At 44.1% G+C, this 16,903-nt stretch overlaps 1 protein-coding gene across 1 annotated transcript in view; it reads right to left on the bottom strand.

Moving 5' to 3' along the window:
* Positions 1 to 3,823, bottom strand: part of LOC132575200 (short-chain dehydrogenase/reductase family 16C member 6-like) — a 43,130-nt gene extending 39,307 nt beyond the window's left edge. Inside the window, exon 1 of the mRNA XM_060243753.1 lies at positions 3,480 to 3,823. The gene's annotated coding sequence lies outside the window, so the exon portion shown is untranslated. The remainder of the gene's footprint in view (positions 1 to 3,479) is intronic.
* Positions 3,824 to 16,903: the final 13,080 nt, after the last annotated feature.

The following is a 16,903-nucleotide window of genomic DNA, read 5'->3' as shown; positions in this document are numbered from 1 at the left end:
AATTCTTTGTATAAATCAGATTTTTAGACAGTTGTTTATTATTATTATTATTATTATTATTATTATTATTATTATTATTATTATTATTATTCCTTTAAGTTTTAAAAGAATGGCCATGAAACATCTAGATACACACTTTAAGACAGAAATCCTAGGCATTTTTATGCTTGCAGCTTAACTCCCACTCATATTCCTGACATGACGCAAGTTTCATTTTATTACGTAAGTCACTGACACTAAAACAGTGCTTATCTTTAGCAGAAGTGTGTCAAGGATCATTGTTACATAGTTTAGAGCTTTCCAATTTAATCTGATTACAGTGCATATGATCTAACAAGTGGTGTGACTTGCCATTTTTAGCTATGGATAGGCAGCAAAGCTAGTGTTTTCAAAGTGATTTCAGATGTGCTACACAGGTCTAGTCCATGAATACCAACAAGTACTCTGCACTATAACCAAAATGCCCACCTGAGTCACAAGTAAAAAAATTAGGACATAAAAACTGCATGCTGGAAAAAGCAAATTTATTTGTACGAATATACTTGTGGTGCATGTATATAAGGCACAGATTGTGGGCATTCATTCAGTGAAAGAACAGTCACTTCTTTAAAGTTACATCTCATATTCTAACAGTGAAGTTGGTCAAATCTTTGTGTACTTAAATCAGGTGACTGGAGCTGTGCATGGGCAAGATAGCTCTTTCTACAAACCTGAAAAGCAAAATTGAACCTGAAAAGTGAAATGTGATATCTAACAAAAATACACTGGGGAGTTAAAACTCCTCGAAAATAATAAAAGGAGCACCTGTAGCTTAAAAAATATATATATCAAACAGACTCCCCTAAATGGCTGTTGCTAGGCAACCACATAATTCCAGGCTTCTGTTTCTGTGAGTAAAAGGGGGGCGGGGGGCAATGCCATCTCCAGGCCTACTTTGCCTTTGAGGGCAGACTCATGGGAGCCAGGCCTGGAGTTATTTGGCCTCAGCCAAATATCTTGCCACAGAGTTCACCCTCAAAGGCAACCATCTTCTCCAGGGGGGTGGATGTCTTGAGTTTGATTGCAATTCTGGGGGATGTCCAGGTCCCACCTTGAGGTTGGCAGCCCTAGGTCTGGCACCATTATCTGGTTGACTTGACACCACTCGACTACCATGATTCAACTAGGCCAGGCTTGCTATTGTTCAACAGCAGCAACCCTATGAATGCCAGTATGGTATAGCGGTTACAGCTTCAAAGCAGGCCAACAATATCTAGGTTCAGATTCCCATCTTTCTGTGGAAGCTGACTGGGTGATTTGAACCAGAAACATACTTTCAGCCTAGACTATCTCACAAGTTGTTATGAAGATAAAAAGTAGAGAATAACGCAAGCTGTTTTGGTCCCCGCTATGAGAAAAACCATCACCTTCCTTGGTAGAGGCTGTAAGGCAGGAGTGTCAAACATGTGGCCTGTGGGCCAAATCAGGCCCCCAAGCAACTGGCTGTCATCTGCTTCCTTCTCCCTCGCTCTTGCTTCCTTCTGCATTGCAACTTGCTTTGCCAGGCTTGCTTAACTGCACAGGAACTACAGAGCAAAACCTCTATTTTTTCCATTGGCTGAAGCTCCTCCCTTGGGGAGGAAGACAGGGGAGGCAGAGCTTGCTTTGGCAGGCTCTTTCAACTGCACAGCAGAGCTACTGAGCCAAGCCTCTCTTCCTTCTATTGGCTGAGGCTCCTCCCCCTCCTGGTCACCTGGGGAAGGAAGGAAAAAGCCAGAGCTTCCTTTGCCCAGTTGGTACAAGAGAGATACAAAGAAAGCATTTTTAAGACCAATGAGTGCAAATGTTTCAAGCATGTTTTATTTTAAGTTTTTAAAAAATCTTGAATTGTGCTTGTGTCCTTTATAAAGCTTATATTTCTGTTACCTGGCATTATTTATTTATTTTATTTATTTTTCATATTTATATCCTGCCCTCCCCGCCAAAGCGGCCTGACAAGGTCTCATTTATGTCAGATCTGGCCCTAATAACAAATGAGTTTGACACCCCTGTACAGGGTAAGTTAAGGCAGAGGTGTTCCTCTGGGTCTTTGGTTGGGGACAGTGACAGTTATATCCTCTGGCATTCCTCCTGGAAAGCCAGTTTGGTGTAGTGATTAAGTGCACAGATTCTAACCTGGGAGAACTGGGTTTGATTCCCCACTCCACTACCTGCTCCTGCTGGTATGACCTTGGGTCAGTCATAACTTTCTCAGAGCTGTTCCTCTCAAGAGCAGTTCTCAGAGAACTCTCTCAGCCCTACCAACCTCACAGGGAGGAAGGGAAAGGAGATTGCAAGTTGCTCTGAGACTCCAAGTGAAGGGTGGGATATAAATCCAATCTCTTCTTCCCATCTTCCATCCTACTCTGGCCCCCCAAACAATTTCCTTTCTTGGATCTTTCTCACGTTCTTTTAGTTGCTACTGATTTTTAATTGTATTATAGTTTTACTGTATTATTTTTTACACTGCACAGCCGAGGTGGGGCTCCAGGCAGTCAATAATAATAATGCTGCTGATGAGTAAGGAGCAGATAAAGGTAAGTAAGTAGGCTTGCTGTTGGGTGGGAAGGAGAGAGGGTTACCAACACCTGGAATATTCCTGGAAATTTGAGGTGTGGAGCCTGGGGAGGGTGGATTTTGAGGAGGGGAGGAATATTAGACAGGAATAATACCACAGACAGCACCCCCAAAGCAGCCATTTCCTCCAGGGAAACTAGTCTTGTCAACCTCCAGGTGAGGGCTGGAGATCACCCAGAAATACAACTGATCTTCAGGACAGAGATCCATTCCCCTGGAGAAAATGGCTACTTTGGAGGGTAGATCTATGGCATTATACCCTGCCAATTTGCTTTCTTCCTGAACTTCATCCTCCCAAGGCTCCACTCGCAAATCTCCATTTCCCAACCTGGAGCTGACAACCCTAAGAGGAATTGATCACTGAGTTGGGAGATCCCTTGTGATTCCTGGAGAGCTGCCACTGCCATTGTGGAATCAGGCAGGAGACTGGGAGATCGGTGGGGTGGGAGGGAGCAGAAACAGGGGAAAAGTGATGTGGGGGCAGAACGAGAAAGATCTATAGACGAACCAGCTGCCCCACAACGTGCATTAGGTGAGCCATTTCAACCGAGCTAATTTCAGTTACGAGTCTAGCCCGGTTCTTCTGAACCGCGGTTTCCCCGGTTGCTTCATTCGTCTCTTTTCAAGAGCAACACAGTTCAAACACAACATATACAATGCAGCAGACAGCTTACTATTTTGCTTTAAGTCTCGGGAGACTACGCAAAGCAAACAGGAACTTACTCCCAACTGGCCGTTGCAGAGTGGAGTCGGAGCTCCATCAAACAAACAGGAGCCTGGCCGCTTTCGAAAAATAACCACCGCTCTCCATCCCCCCACCCCGCCGCCATCCAAAATAGCAAACATCACCCAAGCCATCGCGCATCCGCACTTCCTATACTGACCGGTCCACGCTGCGAGCGGGCTAGGAGAGCTCAGCAAAACGAAGAGTCCCACATCACCAATGACTTATATATGGGCCAGACTCCTCTAAGGACTTCGCACGGAAAAGCGCCACCCCCAGCGCTGGCCTGCCCTCACTGCGCTGCGCCAGCGCGAACAGAAACTGCGCAATGTAAACCGGCAGTTCCTGAAACACCATCGTGGGCGGCGGCAGTGGCGTAAAAGGGCGGGGCAATGAAATGGAGCGCTTTCGTGTTCGCTTCTGTCGCCTAAGGCAAGCAGGAGACACCCATGGCAGCTCCGGGGCGAGAGGCCACTTTGGCAGCAGCGGCACTAGTGCGAGAGCGGTGCATGCCTCCTCCCCACGCCTTCTGTTGACACCGGAGAGAAACGACAACCGCTGCGAGCCACGTCTAGTGCCTTGTGTGCCGAGCTTTCCGCTCTCTTCCAAAGTAGTTGTTTGATTCCCCCGGGTGGTGAGCAATATCCCGTAAACTCAAACGACAGAATTGCTTTAAAGTGCCCAATCTCTGGAGAAACAGAGCAAGGAATCCTGGGAGATGGGAACGCTTTGATCACCTCTCCCTGGAGGTCCCTTCCAACTCTATGATTATATTATTCATGTATTTTGTGACCTCTTAAGAGTTTGAATAAGCTACCCCCCCCCTTCTTTTCCTATCACTTCCTCATATTCTTTGCCTCTGTCCTGAAGCATATTCAACTCTCATAAGGGCAATAGTTTGGGTTTCATTTTTCTTTTGGTGAGTTTTAAGTTGGGGGATTGGGGGTTGGGGCGGGAAGCAGCAGTTGCAGGCTTAAGTAGAAATCTCTGTGTTGTCTATGAATAGAGTGGTCCTGTTCTTTTCTCATTCTCTTAGGGCCCATACTAGTAAAAAGGATTTTCTTTGGATAGGAAGGCTTGAGGAGGAGCTGATTAGGATTGACTTCACCCCCATTAGTTACTGAATGAATTTATATGCCTCACTCTTAGTTTATTGGAAGAAAATTCTGGTGCAGTTTCCAGCATTTAAAAACACAATCAAAAATTAGTGGAACTCTCTGCTGGAGAACATCCATGCCCTGTAGCTTCTGCTACCTTTCTTCAGGGCATGTAAAGCAGAGATGGTCTGCCAGGCTTTTGATTGAGGACAACGACAGGACACCAAGGAATCTGCTCCTCCTGGGTTTCCCATCCCCCCTTTACCTGCCTCCTAGAGACGTTGGGGAGCTGCAATTCTAATCCAAATTCTTTGCCGTCAGTTCGCATTTGGAGATTTTGTACTATGTTGGAGATTTTTGTACCATGTAGTAATGTTTGTACTACATTAACTAATGTAAATTGTTGTGTTTTTACCTTGATGTAAGCCTCCCTGAGCCCTGCTTGCAGGGGGGCAGCCTAAAAGTTTAAATAAAACAAATAAATTAATAAAAATTAAAACCAAATGTTAGCTAAAGAAATAATAATATAATCATAGAAATCACAGAAAACCCATGATTGTGCCCTTTTTGGATCCTTAATTAGAATATGCATTCTTATTGGCAAATCCTAGGATCCTCTGATACTGCCTCTTGATTGGCCAGTTTGAATTAAGCAGCCAGTCAGGATGCAGATCTTTGGATCCTCTCAGTCTATGGTGTTGTGCCTCAGGCTCAGGACACAACACTCAACATGCCCAGGCATGCCTTCACATACATAACATTTTCCAACAGCATCTCAGGTTTATCTTGATTGAGTTCCAGTTTATTGGCTTCATCCACCCCATGACTTCCTCCAGAATCTATTTAGAACATCTGTCACTGATCTTGTCTGACCCTAGAACCTGTGAAACACTTCACTCAGTAGTTTTGTGTATACACAGAGATTTCAACTTCTTCCATCATTGCATTGACAAAATTATTTTCTCCATTACACTCATTTGTACACATAAGCCAAGTGTTTTGACATCTTAAAGACTAACATAAGAACATAAGAGAAGCCATGTTAGATCAGGCCAATGGCCTATCCAGTCCAACACTCTGTGTCACACAGTGGCAAATTTTTTTTATATATATATATAGTAGGGTTGCCAAGTCCAATTCAAGAACTATCTGGGGACTTTGGGGGTGGAGCCAGGAGACATTAGGGGTGGAGCCAAGATCAAGGCTGTGACAAGCATCATTGAACTCCAAAGGGAGTTCTGGCCATCACATTTAAAGGGACCTTTTCAATTCCTTCCTTCCATTTCCCTTCCCTCCCCCCTCTTTCTGACGACCCTGAAGTGGGGGGAGGACCTCCAAACCATGGGATCCCCTGCACCCACCTGGGGATTGGCAACCCTAGGTATCCCTGCACAGAGCAGCCCCATATGCTGCAACCGCGTTAATTATCATCAATGATCCTTATTCTTACTATTGCTGCCCCTTCCAGAGAAGGCGGGGCTAGCAAGGAGCATCCCCCTCCCGCCTGCAGCCAAGAGACCTCTGCTCAGAAGCCTGCAGCGCCGCTCCTCGTGTGTCATTTCCATCGGCAGCCGGGCCTTACTTCCAGCGCGCTCCTCCGTGCCGGCTTGGGGGTTGCCATGGCAACCGCTGCCTCGGCCTGTCCGCGGCTCCGGCTTTGGCGGCGGCAGGAGGAATCCCGACCTCCACCTCAGGGCTCCACTTGCCTTGAGACGGGGTGAGGGGGCGGCAGCGGCGCGGCGTGGTGAGCCACCAGCCGCTGCCGCCTCTTCTCCTCTCGCCGTGCTGCTCCTCCGAGATGGGCTCAGCCTGAGCCCATCTCGGAGGAGCAGCCACGCGAGTGGAGAAGAGGTGGCAGTGGCACGGCGGCCTCGCCCGCTCCGCCCCTGGGGTGGAAGCGGAGGGGGGGGTGGAGGCGGGCTGGGGGCGTGGTGAGCCGCAAGTCCAGGTCCTAGAAGGGCCCGGATTCGCGGCTCGCCATGCTCCTGGCCTGCCTCGCCCTCCCCTGCGCTGCTGCCGTCTCTTGGCTGCTCCTCCGAGATGGGCTCAGCCTGGGCCCATCTTGGAGGAGCAACTGTGGTGGGCGGGGAGGGGGCGGCAGCGGTGTGGCGCGGCGGCCTGCGGGCGACTCACCATGCTCCCCGGCGCCATTTCCCCCCTCTCCCCCTGCTTCCATTTTTTTGGGGAGCGGGGGAAAAGGGTGGAAATCCTGGGGTTCCCCGCCAGGGCGGGAGGGTTGGGAAGCCTAATATATACACACACACACTGTGGCTAATAGCCACTGATGGACCTTCCTCCATATTTTTATCTAAACCCCTCTTGAAGGTGGCCATGCTTGTGGCCGCCACCACCTCCTGTGGCAGTGAATTCCACATGTTAATCACACTTTGGGTGAAGAAGTACTTCCTTTTATCCGTTTTAACCTGTCTGCTCAGCAATTTCATCGAATGCCCACGAGTTCTTATATTGTGAGAAAGGGAGAAAAGTACCTCTTTCTCTACTTTCTCCATCCCATGCATAATCTTGTAAACCTCTATCATGTCACCCCGCAGTCGACATTTCTCCAAGCTAAAGAGTCCCAAGCGTTTCAACCTTTCTTCATAGGGAAAGTGTTCCAGCCCTTTAATCATTCTAGTTGCCCTTCTCTGGACTTTCTCCAATGCTATAATATCCTTTTTGAGGTGCGGCGACCAGAACTGCACACAGTACTCCAAATGAGACCGCACCATCGATTTATACAGGGGCATTATGATACTGGCTGATTTGTTTTCAATTCCCTTCCTAATAATTCCTAGCATGGCGTTGGCCTTTTTTATTGCAAACGCACACTGTCTTGACATTTTTAGTGAGTTATCTACCACGACCCCAAGATCTCTCTCTTGGTCAGTCTCTGCCAGTTCACACCCCATCAACTTGTATTTGTAGCTGGGATTCTTGGCCCCAATGTGCATTACTTTGCACTTGGCCACACTGAACTGCATCTGCCACGTTGACGCCCACTCACCCAGCCTCAATAGATCCCTTTGGAGTTCCTCACAATCCTCTCTGGTTCTCACCACCCTGAACAATTTAGTGTCATCCGCAAACTTGGCCACTGCACTGCTCACTCCCAACTCTAAATCATTTATGAACAAGTTAAAGAGCATGGGACCCAGTACCGAGCCCTGCGGCACCCCATGCTTACTGTCCTCCATTGCGAAGACTGCCCATTTATACTCACTCTCTGCTTCCTATTACTCAGCCAGTTTTTGATCCACAAGAGGACCTGTCCTTTTACAAATTGTATTGAAAAAAGAAATGGTTTTAAAAATGCCAAAATACCTCTCTTTTTTGTTGCTTTAACAGATCTATGTCTGTTGATTCAATATAGATTTTAAAAAGTAGATAGCCATGTTGAGCCATAGCAAAATCCCAGACCAAATGCTGTGTAATTTTATTTATATAAACATTTATTTAATATATTTATGTCTGTTTTTCTCTTGGATAATTAGGACCCAAGTTGGGAAACTAAATTAAAAACATGTAACTCACATGAAGTTTAAAACATTAAAGTGCTAATTTTTTCAGCAGAAACCTTATAGTAAATATCATCCAAAAGAGAACCAACCATGAAAACTAACAGCCTAAAGAATACTTTAAGACACTCCAAAGGCTTTCTCCTTTTACAACCCTTTCCCCCATTTTTTTTTAAAAAGAACAAGGGATAGAGTAAAAGAACAAAAGAAAAATGAATAGCCAAAAATATAACAAGAGTTGTGGCAGACCTACACATAAGTTTCTATAAAAGGTTTCCTTTACAGATATGTCACCAAATAATAGGGATGAGCAATGGGTATCCAAAGGCCACCACTTAGAGTTAATCACTGTCTCATCCAATGGACCTAGTTGGGCAGATAGAGTGCTAGCCAGAAAGACAGGAACTTCTGGATACAGTATTGCTAACCAGAGGCAAAAATATTGTGAGTGTCAAGCTCCGATAGTCCCAATAACAATATCCTTTGTTTATTTCAAACAGATTTATTTATTAAGACCTAGAGATGCTTACAGGACAGGTAACTGAAAGAATTGAAGAATCAAAGCACATACAGAGATATATAATGGAGGGTTCACAGCTGTTACTATTTGGCGGGCACTTCTACGTTAAGGGTCAAATGTTACTATAATAAACAACAAGAGAGGAAGAACTGCATATCAAAGAGATAAGGACGTTTGAAGCCACCAGGGCATTCTTTCTCACACTGGTGAGACACAACAGTGCCCCATTAGAACCTAAACATCCCCTAGCCAGATGGCCCTGGCTAATAGGTAGTAAATACCACAATTCAGCTTCTAAGGGAAAGATATATGCAGGAGCTTGACATACTGCCCCTTCTCAGGCGGGCCCTTGGGGTTTCTGGGGAAATTGTTTGTAAAATAGTTTGATTAATGGCGGAGCTTTTACGTCCGTTTCAATTATCCATGCATCATGTGAGGGTGGGAAATATTTCCATCTTACCAAATAATTCAGCACCCCCGCTTCAGCTTAGCGTCCAGGATCTCTCCCACTTCGTGATGGTTCTGATCCCCCATGGGGATTGGCGCTTCTGGTTAGGGGTGCCATTTCGTCCCCCCAGGAAATGGAAAACGGGGTGAATTTTACTAAACATTTTAGGCAGTTCTAATTCCACAGTCACTTTATCACCTGTTTGATTTTAAAAGGGCCCACATATTTGTAAGCCAGTTTCCTGGAAGGTTGATGTAATGGTAAGTTCTTTGTGGACAGAAACACAGTGTCACCCACTTTAAAATCCCATGTGGGAGAATGATGCTTGTCACAGTGTTTTTTATAAGTCTCTTTACTACCCAGGCTTCGCTCCGTCAGTCTCACCATTGTTCAAAAGTGGAGGGAGGATCCTCCCGTTCTCCCTCTGACAGGAGAGGGAACGGTTTCCCTTCATAACCATTCACCACACAGAAAGGGGTTGCTTTTGTGGAGCGCTGCATACTGTTGTAGCCATACTCAGCAAATGGCAGCAGTTCTACCCACTTCGACTGTTGATGGTTTACAAAACATCGTAAATATTGCTCTAGCAGTGCATTTGTTCGTTCCATCTGACCGTCTGTCTGTAGATGGTAAGCTGAACTTAACCCCTGCTCAATGTTAGTCAGTTTGCAAAACTCCTGCCAGAAATTGGCAACAAGCTGAACTCCATGGTTACTAACTAGCTTATCGGAAAATGAGTGGAGTTTCAGCATGTGTTGGAAGAATAACTGCGCTAGTTTCAGAGCTGTGGGTATTTTCGAGCAAGGAATAAAATGGGCTTGCTTGGAAAAGGTATCCACTACTGTCAATATCACCGTTTTCTCTTGAGAGGGAGGTAACTCCATTATAAAGTCCAGGGAGACCACTGACCATGGCTGGCTAGCCATTTCCAGAGGTTGTAACAGTCCTGGAGGTCCGCCCCCCCCACTTTCGTTAAGCCATCACACAGATTGGGCAAGAAGCTACATACTCAGAGATGTCCCTTTTCATGAAGGGCCACCAAAACTGCTGATTTACTAAATGTAGTGTCTTGACTAGCAGTCTTATTATCATGAGAATGTTGTAAAATTTCTTTGCACAAACTTTCCAGTACATACAGTTTCTCATCTTTGTACCAAAATCCCCCTTCTCTGGGGCACACTTTTCACCTGATTACTGGAAAGCATTCCAACTAGAAAGTTCCTTTTATCAAGAAAACCACCAGTGGTTTGAAAAACTGCTGGGACACCTACCTGTTATAGCCCTAAAACAGGGGTGGCCAAACTGTGGCTCAGGAGTCACATGTGACTCTTTCACGCATATTGTATGGCTCTCAACGTCCCCACCACCCCATTGGCCAGCTTGGAGAAGGCTCTTTAAATCACTTCTCCAAGCCAATGCTTGGAGAATGCATTTAAAGTTATAGTTGCTTTCTTTCCACATATCTCTCTCCTTCCTTCCTACATCTGACCTTTATTCTATGTTGCTGTGACATTAAGCTCTGGGGCTCCCCAGGTGGGAGCACATACAGGTGGGGCTGCAGGAGCTGAACTGGCTGCCAATACTGTACCAGATTCGCTACAAGGTGCTGGTTATTACCTTTAAATATATGACTGAGGACCTGTATACCTTAGGGACCGTCCCTCCCCACCCGTTCCCCAGAGGGTACTTAGATATGGGTCTCAAAATCTATTTGTGATTCCTTGGCCAAGGGAGGCAAGATTGACATCCACCAGAGAGAGGGCCTTCTCAATTGCTGTCGTCTATTGGTGGAACCAGTTGCCGGAGAAAGTTAGAGCCTTGCGGGACGTCGCCCAGTTCTGTAAGGCCTGTGAGGCAACACTATTCCAGCCAGCCTTTAATTAATTCTGAAATACCGATATAGTAAGTAAGGAATGATATCTAATGAACACCATCGGAAATGAAACAACATCAAATGATATTAGCACTTGACTGTTTTAATATTTTAATTTTTAATTCTAATTATGATGTATTATGTGTTGAAATATTACTGTGATTTTACTGGTTGTGAGCCGCCCTGAGCCTGCTTCGGTGGGGAGGGCAGAATATAAATCCAATAAACCATAAGCAAGTTTGGCCACCTCTGCCTAAAATGTCACAATGAGTCAAGTGAGTATGAGGTAAGTGAATGTGAAAGTACTCTCTAAGTGGGGCACTGAGTAATCAGTTGCTGCCTGCCAATGTCATTTCTCTTGTCACAACGCGTGTTGTTTCATACATTTTAAGAATGTTGTGTGCCGACAGACAATTAGCTCTGGTTTTATCTGAACATGACAAATACATATTTTCAAAAAGGTGTTCTTATCCTAGTGCTGTCTCTGGTTACTGCTGTTAACTTAGCATGAGTTTCATTTTCCATCATAGGAGCAATAGAGGGACTGTAATCAGTCAAAGAGGTCTTTGCAGGATGTGTATCAGGTGATCTAGGAGCTGTATTCTGCTAAAACCACTTCTGTACACTCCCCTCAGCAATTTGTCTGGAACCATCCAAGTCAATTAGGAAATTAAAAATTATATAAGCCTCTCTCCCAATTGCAGAGCTTACCCATCAACATAAATATCAGGCTACTTCACTCTCCGCTTTTCATTATTTCTCACAGCGCTGAAGATAGGTTTTGCACTGCCCTCTCTTCCATGTCTTATCTGAAGGTCCTGTCATCTTCTGAGCCAGTGCTCTGTAGACTATGACTGTTCCATATAGCTGCTGCTGCCTTGAGGGGAGCTGGACTTTACCTGTTGCCTGTTCTCTGTCCTGTCTCCTTCTGTCCAGCCAACCTGTGGAGAAAAAGATCTTCTTATACATTGAACTAGATGCTGCCCCCTTACTCAGATTGCCTTCCCTTCCAGATTTCCCTGGACAGGCTTGCCACTTCCTACTAGGTATAGCTGCTGACGCTGACTCTGTACTGCCAGTTGTTTTTGTGTAGGCCTTGCCCCTTCCAAAGCTCAGCAAGAGGGCAGAGGAATTTCCCACTGGCCAGATAAGGGACTAGAAACCTACTGCTCTGCTGCGCGTGATAAGGCAATGGAGATGTGGGTTTTCATAGACATGAACAAACAGACAACAATGCTATTCCATAAAATATTGCAACTGCATTTCTTGTGTCACCTGTGTGAGCAAGCCCTATCTGACATCTCTATATGGAAAGAAGATCACGCTTTTTGTAGGTAAGCATACAGCTATGAAGAGGGAGCATGGAAGCACAATAAACTCATAATTACCAAGGGGATTCTTTAAATATGCACTTGGCCTATGCTTTGCAATCAGCAATAGTAGCACAAAAATTACAAATTTCCTTTGGGTTCAGCATCTTTGAGTGCAGTTTCACACTTACAGTCTTGCCGCTCGCCTTCCATATGCTTAGTTTCAATATTTTCATTGGAGGACACAAGTTGATGTCATTGGTGACTATACATTTTTTTAGTGAACTCTTCATACTGTTGGGCATCTGTCCTGACATATTTTGGTTGTTCATATATTATCTTGTCATGCACATACTGCTTGTCATACAGTTTAGCTGATTTCTAGAATGTTTCTTTGAATATGTTACACAGTTGAGTCTGACTCTTTATGACCCCATGGACCAAGTCACGCTGGGCTCTCCTATCTTCTACCATCCTCTGAAGTCCACTCAAATTCATGTTAGTTAACGCATGTCAGTAACGCTGTCCAGCCATCTCATCTTTTGCCGTCCCTTTCTTTTGCCTTCTGTCTTTCCCAGCATCAGGATCGTCTTCAGGGAGTGCTCCCTTCTCACTTGGTGGCCAAAGTATTTCAGCTTCAGCATCTGACCTTCCAGGGAACAGTCAGGGTTGATTTCCCGTAGGACTGACTGGTTTGATCTTCTTGCAGTCCAAGGGACTCTCAAGAGTCTTCTCCAGCACCACAATTCGAAAGCATCTATTCTTCTGTGCTCGGCCTTCCTTATGGTCCAACTCTCACAGCCATACATTACTACTGGGAATACCATCGCTTTGACTATATGGACTTTTGTTGGCAGGGTGACGTCTCTACTTTTTACAAATTTAAAATTTTACACACAGTCTTGCCGCTCATAAATCATAAATAAACTAAACTTTATTATACTGCCTAGGTTTGCCATAGCTGTTCTCCCAAGGAGCAAGCATCTTTTAATTTCATGGCTACAGTCACATCTGCAGTGATCATGGATCCCAGGAATGTGAAGTCTGTCACTACTTCCATGTCTTCCCCTTCTATTCGCCAAGGAGTGATGGGGCCAGATGCCATGATCTTTTTGTTGTTGTTGTTGTTGTTGAGTTTCAAGCCTACTTTTGTGCTCTTCTCTTTCACCCTCAACAAGAGGTTCTTTAGATCTTCTCACTTTCTGCCATTAAAGTGGTGTCATCTGCATATCTGAGGTTGTTGATGTTTTTCCTGACAATCTTAATTCCACCTTGTGATTCATTCAGGCCGGTATTCTGCATATAAATTAAATAAGTAGGGTGAATATACATCTTTGTCGAAATCCTTTTCCTATTCTAAACCAATCAGTTGTTCCATATCCTATTCTGACAGTTGCTTCTTGACCCTTGTACGGGTTTCTCAGGAGACATGTGAGGTGGTCCCATCTCTTTAAGGACTTGCTACAGTTTGTTGTGATCCACACAATCAAATGCTTTAGTCAGTGAAGCAGAAATAGCTGTTTTTCTGGTATTCCTGTGCTTTCTTCATAATCCAGTGAATGCTGGCAATCTGATTTTAATTCGACCTCTCCAAAACCCAGTTTGTACTTCTGGTAGTTCCTGATCCACATACTGCTGAGCCTAGCTTGTAGGATCTTTAACATGACCTTGCTGGTGTGTGAAATTAGTGCAATTGTGTGATAGTATGAGCATTCCTTGGCATTACCCTTCTTTGGGATTGGAATATAAACTGACCTTTTCCAATCCTGTGGCCACTGTTGCGTTTTCCAAATTTGCTGACATAATGAGTGCATCACTTTAACTCCATCATCTTTTAGGACTCTAATTAGCTCAACTGGGATACCGTCATCTCCACTCACTTTGTTGTTAGTAATGCTTAAGGCCCATTTGACTTCACACTCCAGGATGTCTGGCTTGAGAACAGCAATTTAGTTTTCCTTCTTTCCTCAGCTATTTGTAAAGCCTCATCAGACAGCCACTTTGCTTTTTTACATTTCTTTTTCTTTGGGATAATGCTGATTGCTGCCTTCTGTACAATGTCACAAACCTCTGTCCATAGTTCTTCAGGTACTCTGTCTATCAACTCTAGTTCCTTAAACCTGTTCTTCACCTCCACTGTATATTTATGAGGGATGTGATCAATGTCAAGCCTGAATGGCCTAATAGTTTCCCCAGTTTTCTTCAGTTTAAGGCTGAATTTTGCAATTAGTAGCTCATGATCTGAACCACAGTCAGCTCCAGGTCTTGTTTTTGCTGACTGTAAGGAGCTTCTCCATTTTTGACTGCAGAGTATATAATCAATCTGATTTCTTTGTTGCCCATCAGGTGATGTCCATGTGTAGAGTCACTTTTTAGGTTGTTGGAAGAAAGTGTTTGCTATGACCAGCTTGTTCTCTTGACAAAACTCTTTGAATATAGTGCCCTAGTTTTGCAGCACATGGACAAGATGTTGTTGTTGTTATTAGCCATATCCCAGCTCATGCCAGGCTCTGGCTGATGTACAACATACTATGTGAGAAAAATTATGTGAGAAAAACAGCGCATAAATTAATCAAGATTACAAAAACTCAGATGGGGCACTATAGATTTTTTTCTACATCTCTGCCTTATAGACCCTGGGCTTTGCAGCTGCATGAGACAGTTTTGGTGACTTAGACTGCCTCTGCTTTGTCCTGACTTGGGTTACTAGTGATCAAGGTTTGTGGAGTATAAGAGAATGAGGTTACCATATACTTTTCCTTAATGCCAGTTTACTGGAGCAGTGGCTTAATTTTAATTAGACTAGCAAGATAGCTGTCATTTTCCCACGGGGAATAAGGACATGTTGATGGAAGCAAATTCCTGAACATTTGAGGAGAGACCCTGAGGAGGATGTGGTTTGAGGAAGGGAAGGACCTCATGCCATAAGAGTTCACTCTCCAAAGCATCTATTTTCCTCTAGGCAAACAGATCTGTGTCATCTGGAAATCAGTTGTCATTTCAGATCCCCCAATCCCACCTGGAGATTGGCAACCTGAGACTATTATATAGATGAAATATGGAACAAATCTAGCAATATACACACTTAATATATTTTATTGAACTGATTAGCTATAATACATGTATTTTTAGTTTGTGAAACAAAAATCTGTTTTTAAAGCTTTTTGTTTCATCTTGGTTTTCAGTCCAAAGTTTGCCCTACACTTTTTCTAGCTTTAGTCTCCTCTACCCCCAAACTGAAATGCCTCAACTCCTAGCAGTAGCATTAGAAATCTGGAACTACATGTGAGCAAGGATGAGTTTGTGACTGGCCTTAGGGAGGGTTCCTGATTTTTAAACTGGCCCCTTTGTTTCTTCAATATCAGTTTGATCTTCAGCAATTATCAGGTAATACAATTTTCTGTTTCTGCTGCCCATTTCACACTCTATTAAAGGAAGAAGACATTTCCTCCAATCCTCTCCAGATCCCCATGTTGGTATAGCTTTCAAATTCTGGGCAGTCTTGGGAACAAGTGAAGGAGAGGCAATGCTTTCACTACCAGTATGAAAGGTATCATTCTACATTACAGTAACCTCTGTAAGCTTTCATTTTATGCTGATTAACCATGGTTGAAGTTATACTATCCACTAATATTTGTTGAGTATTTGTATGTGTTTGGGGGTGGAAGTTAAATAAGAATCTTTGTGTTTCATTTACTGAAAATACTCTCTCACAAAAAAAGTGAATTTGGATTTGTGAATCACCATATTGAGAAGGTTGGGAACTGCTGGTATAGTCTGATCTCCTCAGATCTCAAAAGTCAAGCAGGGTTGGTATATGGATGGGAGAGCACTGAGGAAGCTTTGCAGAGGAAGGCAATTGCAAACCACCTCTGCTTAACCATTTGCCTTGAAACCCCCTTGGGGTTGTTATAAATTGGGTGTGATTTGATGGCACTTCACACACACACACACACATACACAATTGAAACAATATGTATTGCATTTTGGCAATAACTTATTATGAAACTAGATGTAATGATAGCAAATGCATGTTCTGAATTGCACATCTGCAAATTAATATCAAGGGAGAAAAGGGAGGGGCACTTGGCAGATAGAATACATTAGCTAAAAGAAGGAATAGAATTCCTTGGGACAAGTTCCTCCCCAATGTGTTTCCTCCAGCTGGGCTTAGTTTTGGTTTCAGAGTCTAGCTTGTTAAACTATTAAAACAACTCCTATATAACCAGACAGATGGAAGGCACTTGCAGAGTGTAGTTTGCCACTGAGGCAAAGGTCAAGCACCCCTTCTTACCTGGAAGTATTCCTCCGCATTAGGAAGAAAAAACAGTGCAAGGAATCCTTTTTAACGCCTACTGCTGCCCAGAGGGCTGCATCCCCAAATCAAGGCTGATCATACAATTTTAAAGTTACCTTTGAAAGTTTTTGCACTTTAACCTATTTCACATGCTGGCATTCCACAATTATGTGAGATCAATGCTAGGGACTTTGTTCTCTTTAAGGCACAACAGTCTTTCCGTACTTGCTATTGGAATATTTCAGGAGTACAGAGGACTGTTTTCTGCTTATCCATTATCTCAGACAAGTTCAGAGTTCAGTGCAAACAACAAGTTTCCATGGTACTGATATCTGTTTAGAGAAGTCCATAGTTCCAAAGGGAACTCAGGTTTCTGTTTCAAGGGAAAGCAATAAGGCAAAGCACTTTGGGAAATGGCACTTTCACAAACCCAGGCCCTGCATACTGCAAGAAGCTCTTGGTCAGTAGATGTAGTCCTGTGATTCTTTGCCATAAATGGGATATAGATCTATCAATAGTCATGC

Source organism: Heteronotia binoei, chromosome 7 (genome assembly GCF_032191835.1).
Source record: "Heteronotia binoei isolate CCM8104 ecotype False Entrance Well chromosome 7, APGP_CSIRO_Hbin_v1, whole genome shotgun sequence".
NCBI lineage: Eukaryota > Metazoa > Chordata > Lepidosauria > Squamata > Gekkonidae > Heteronotia > Heteronotia binoei.
This window is presented reverse-complemented; position numbering and strand designations above follow the sequence as displayed.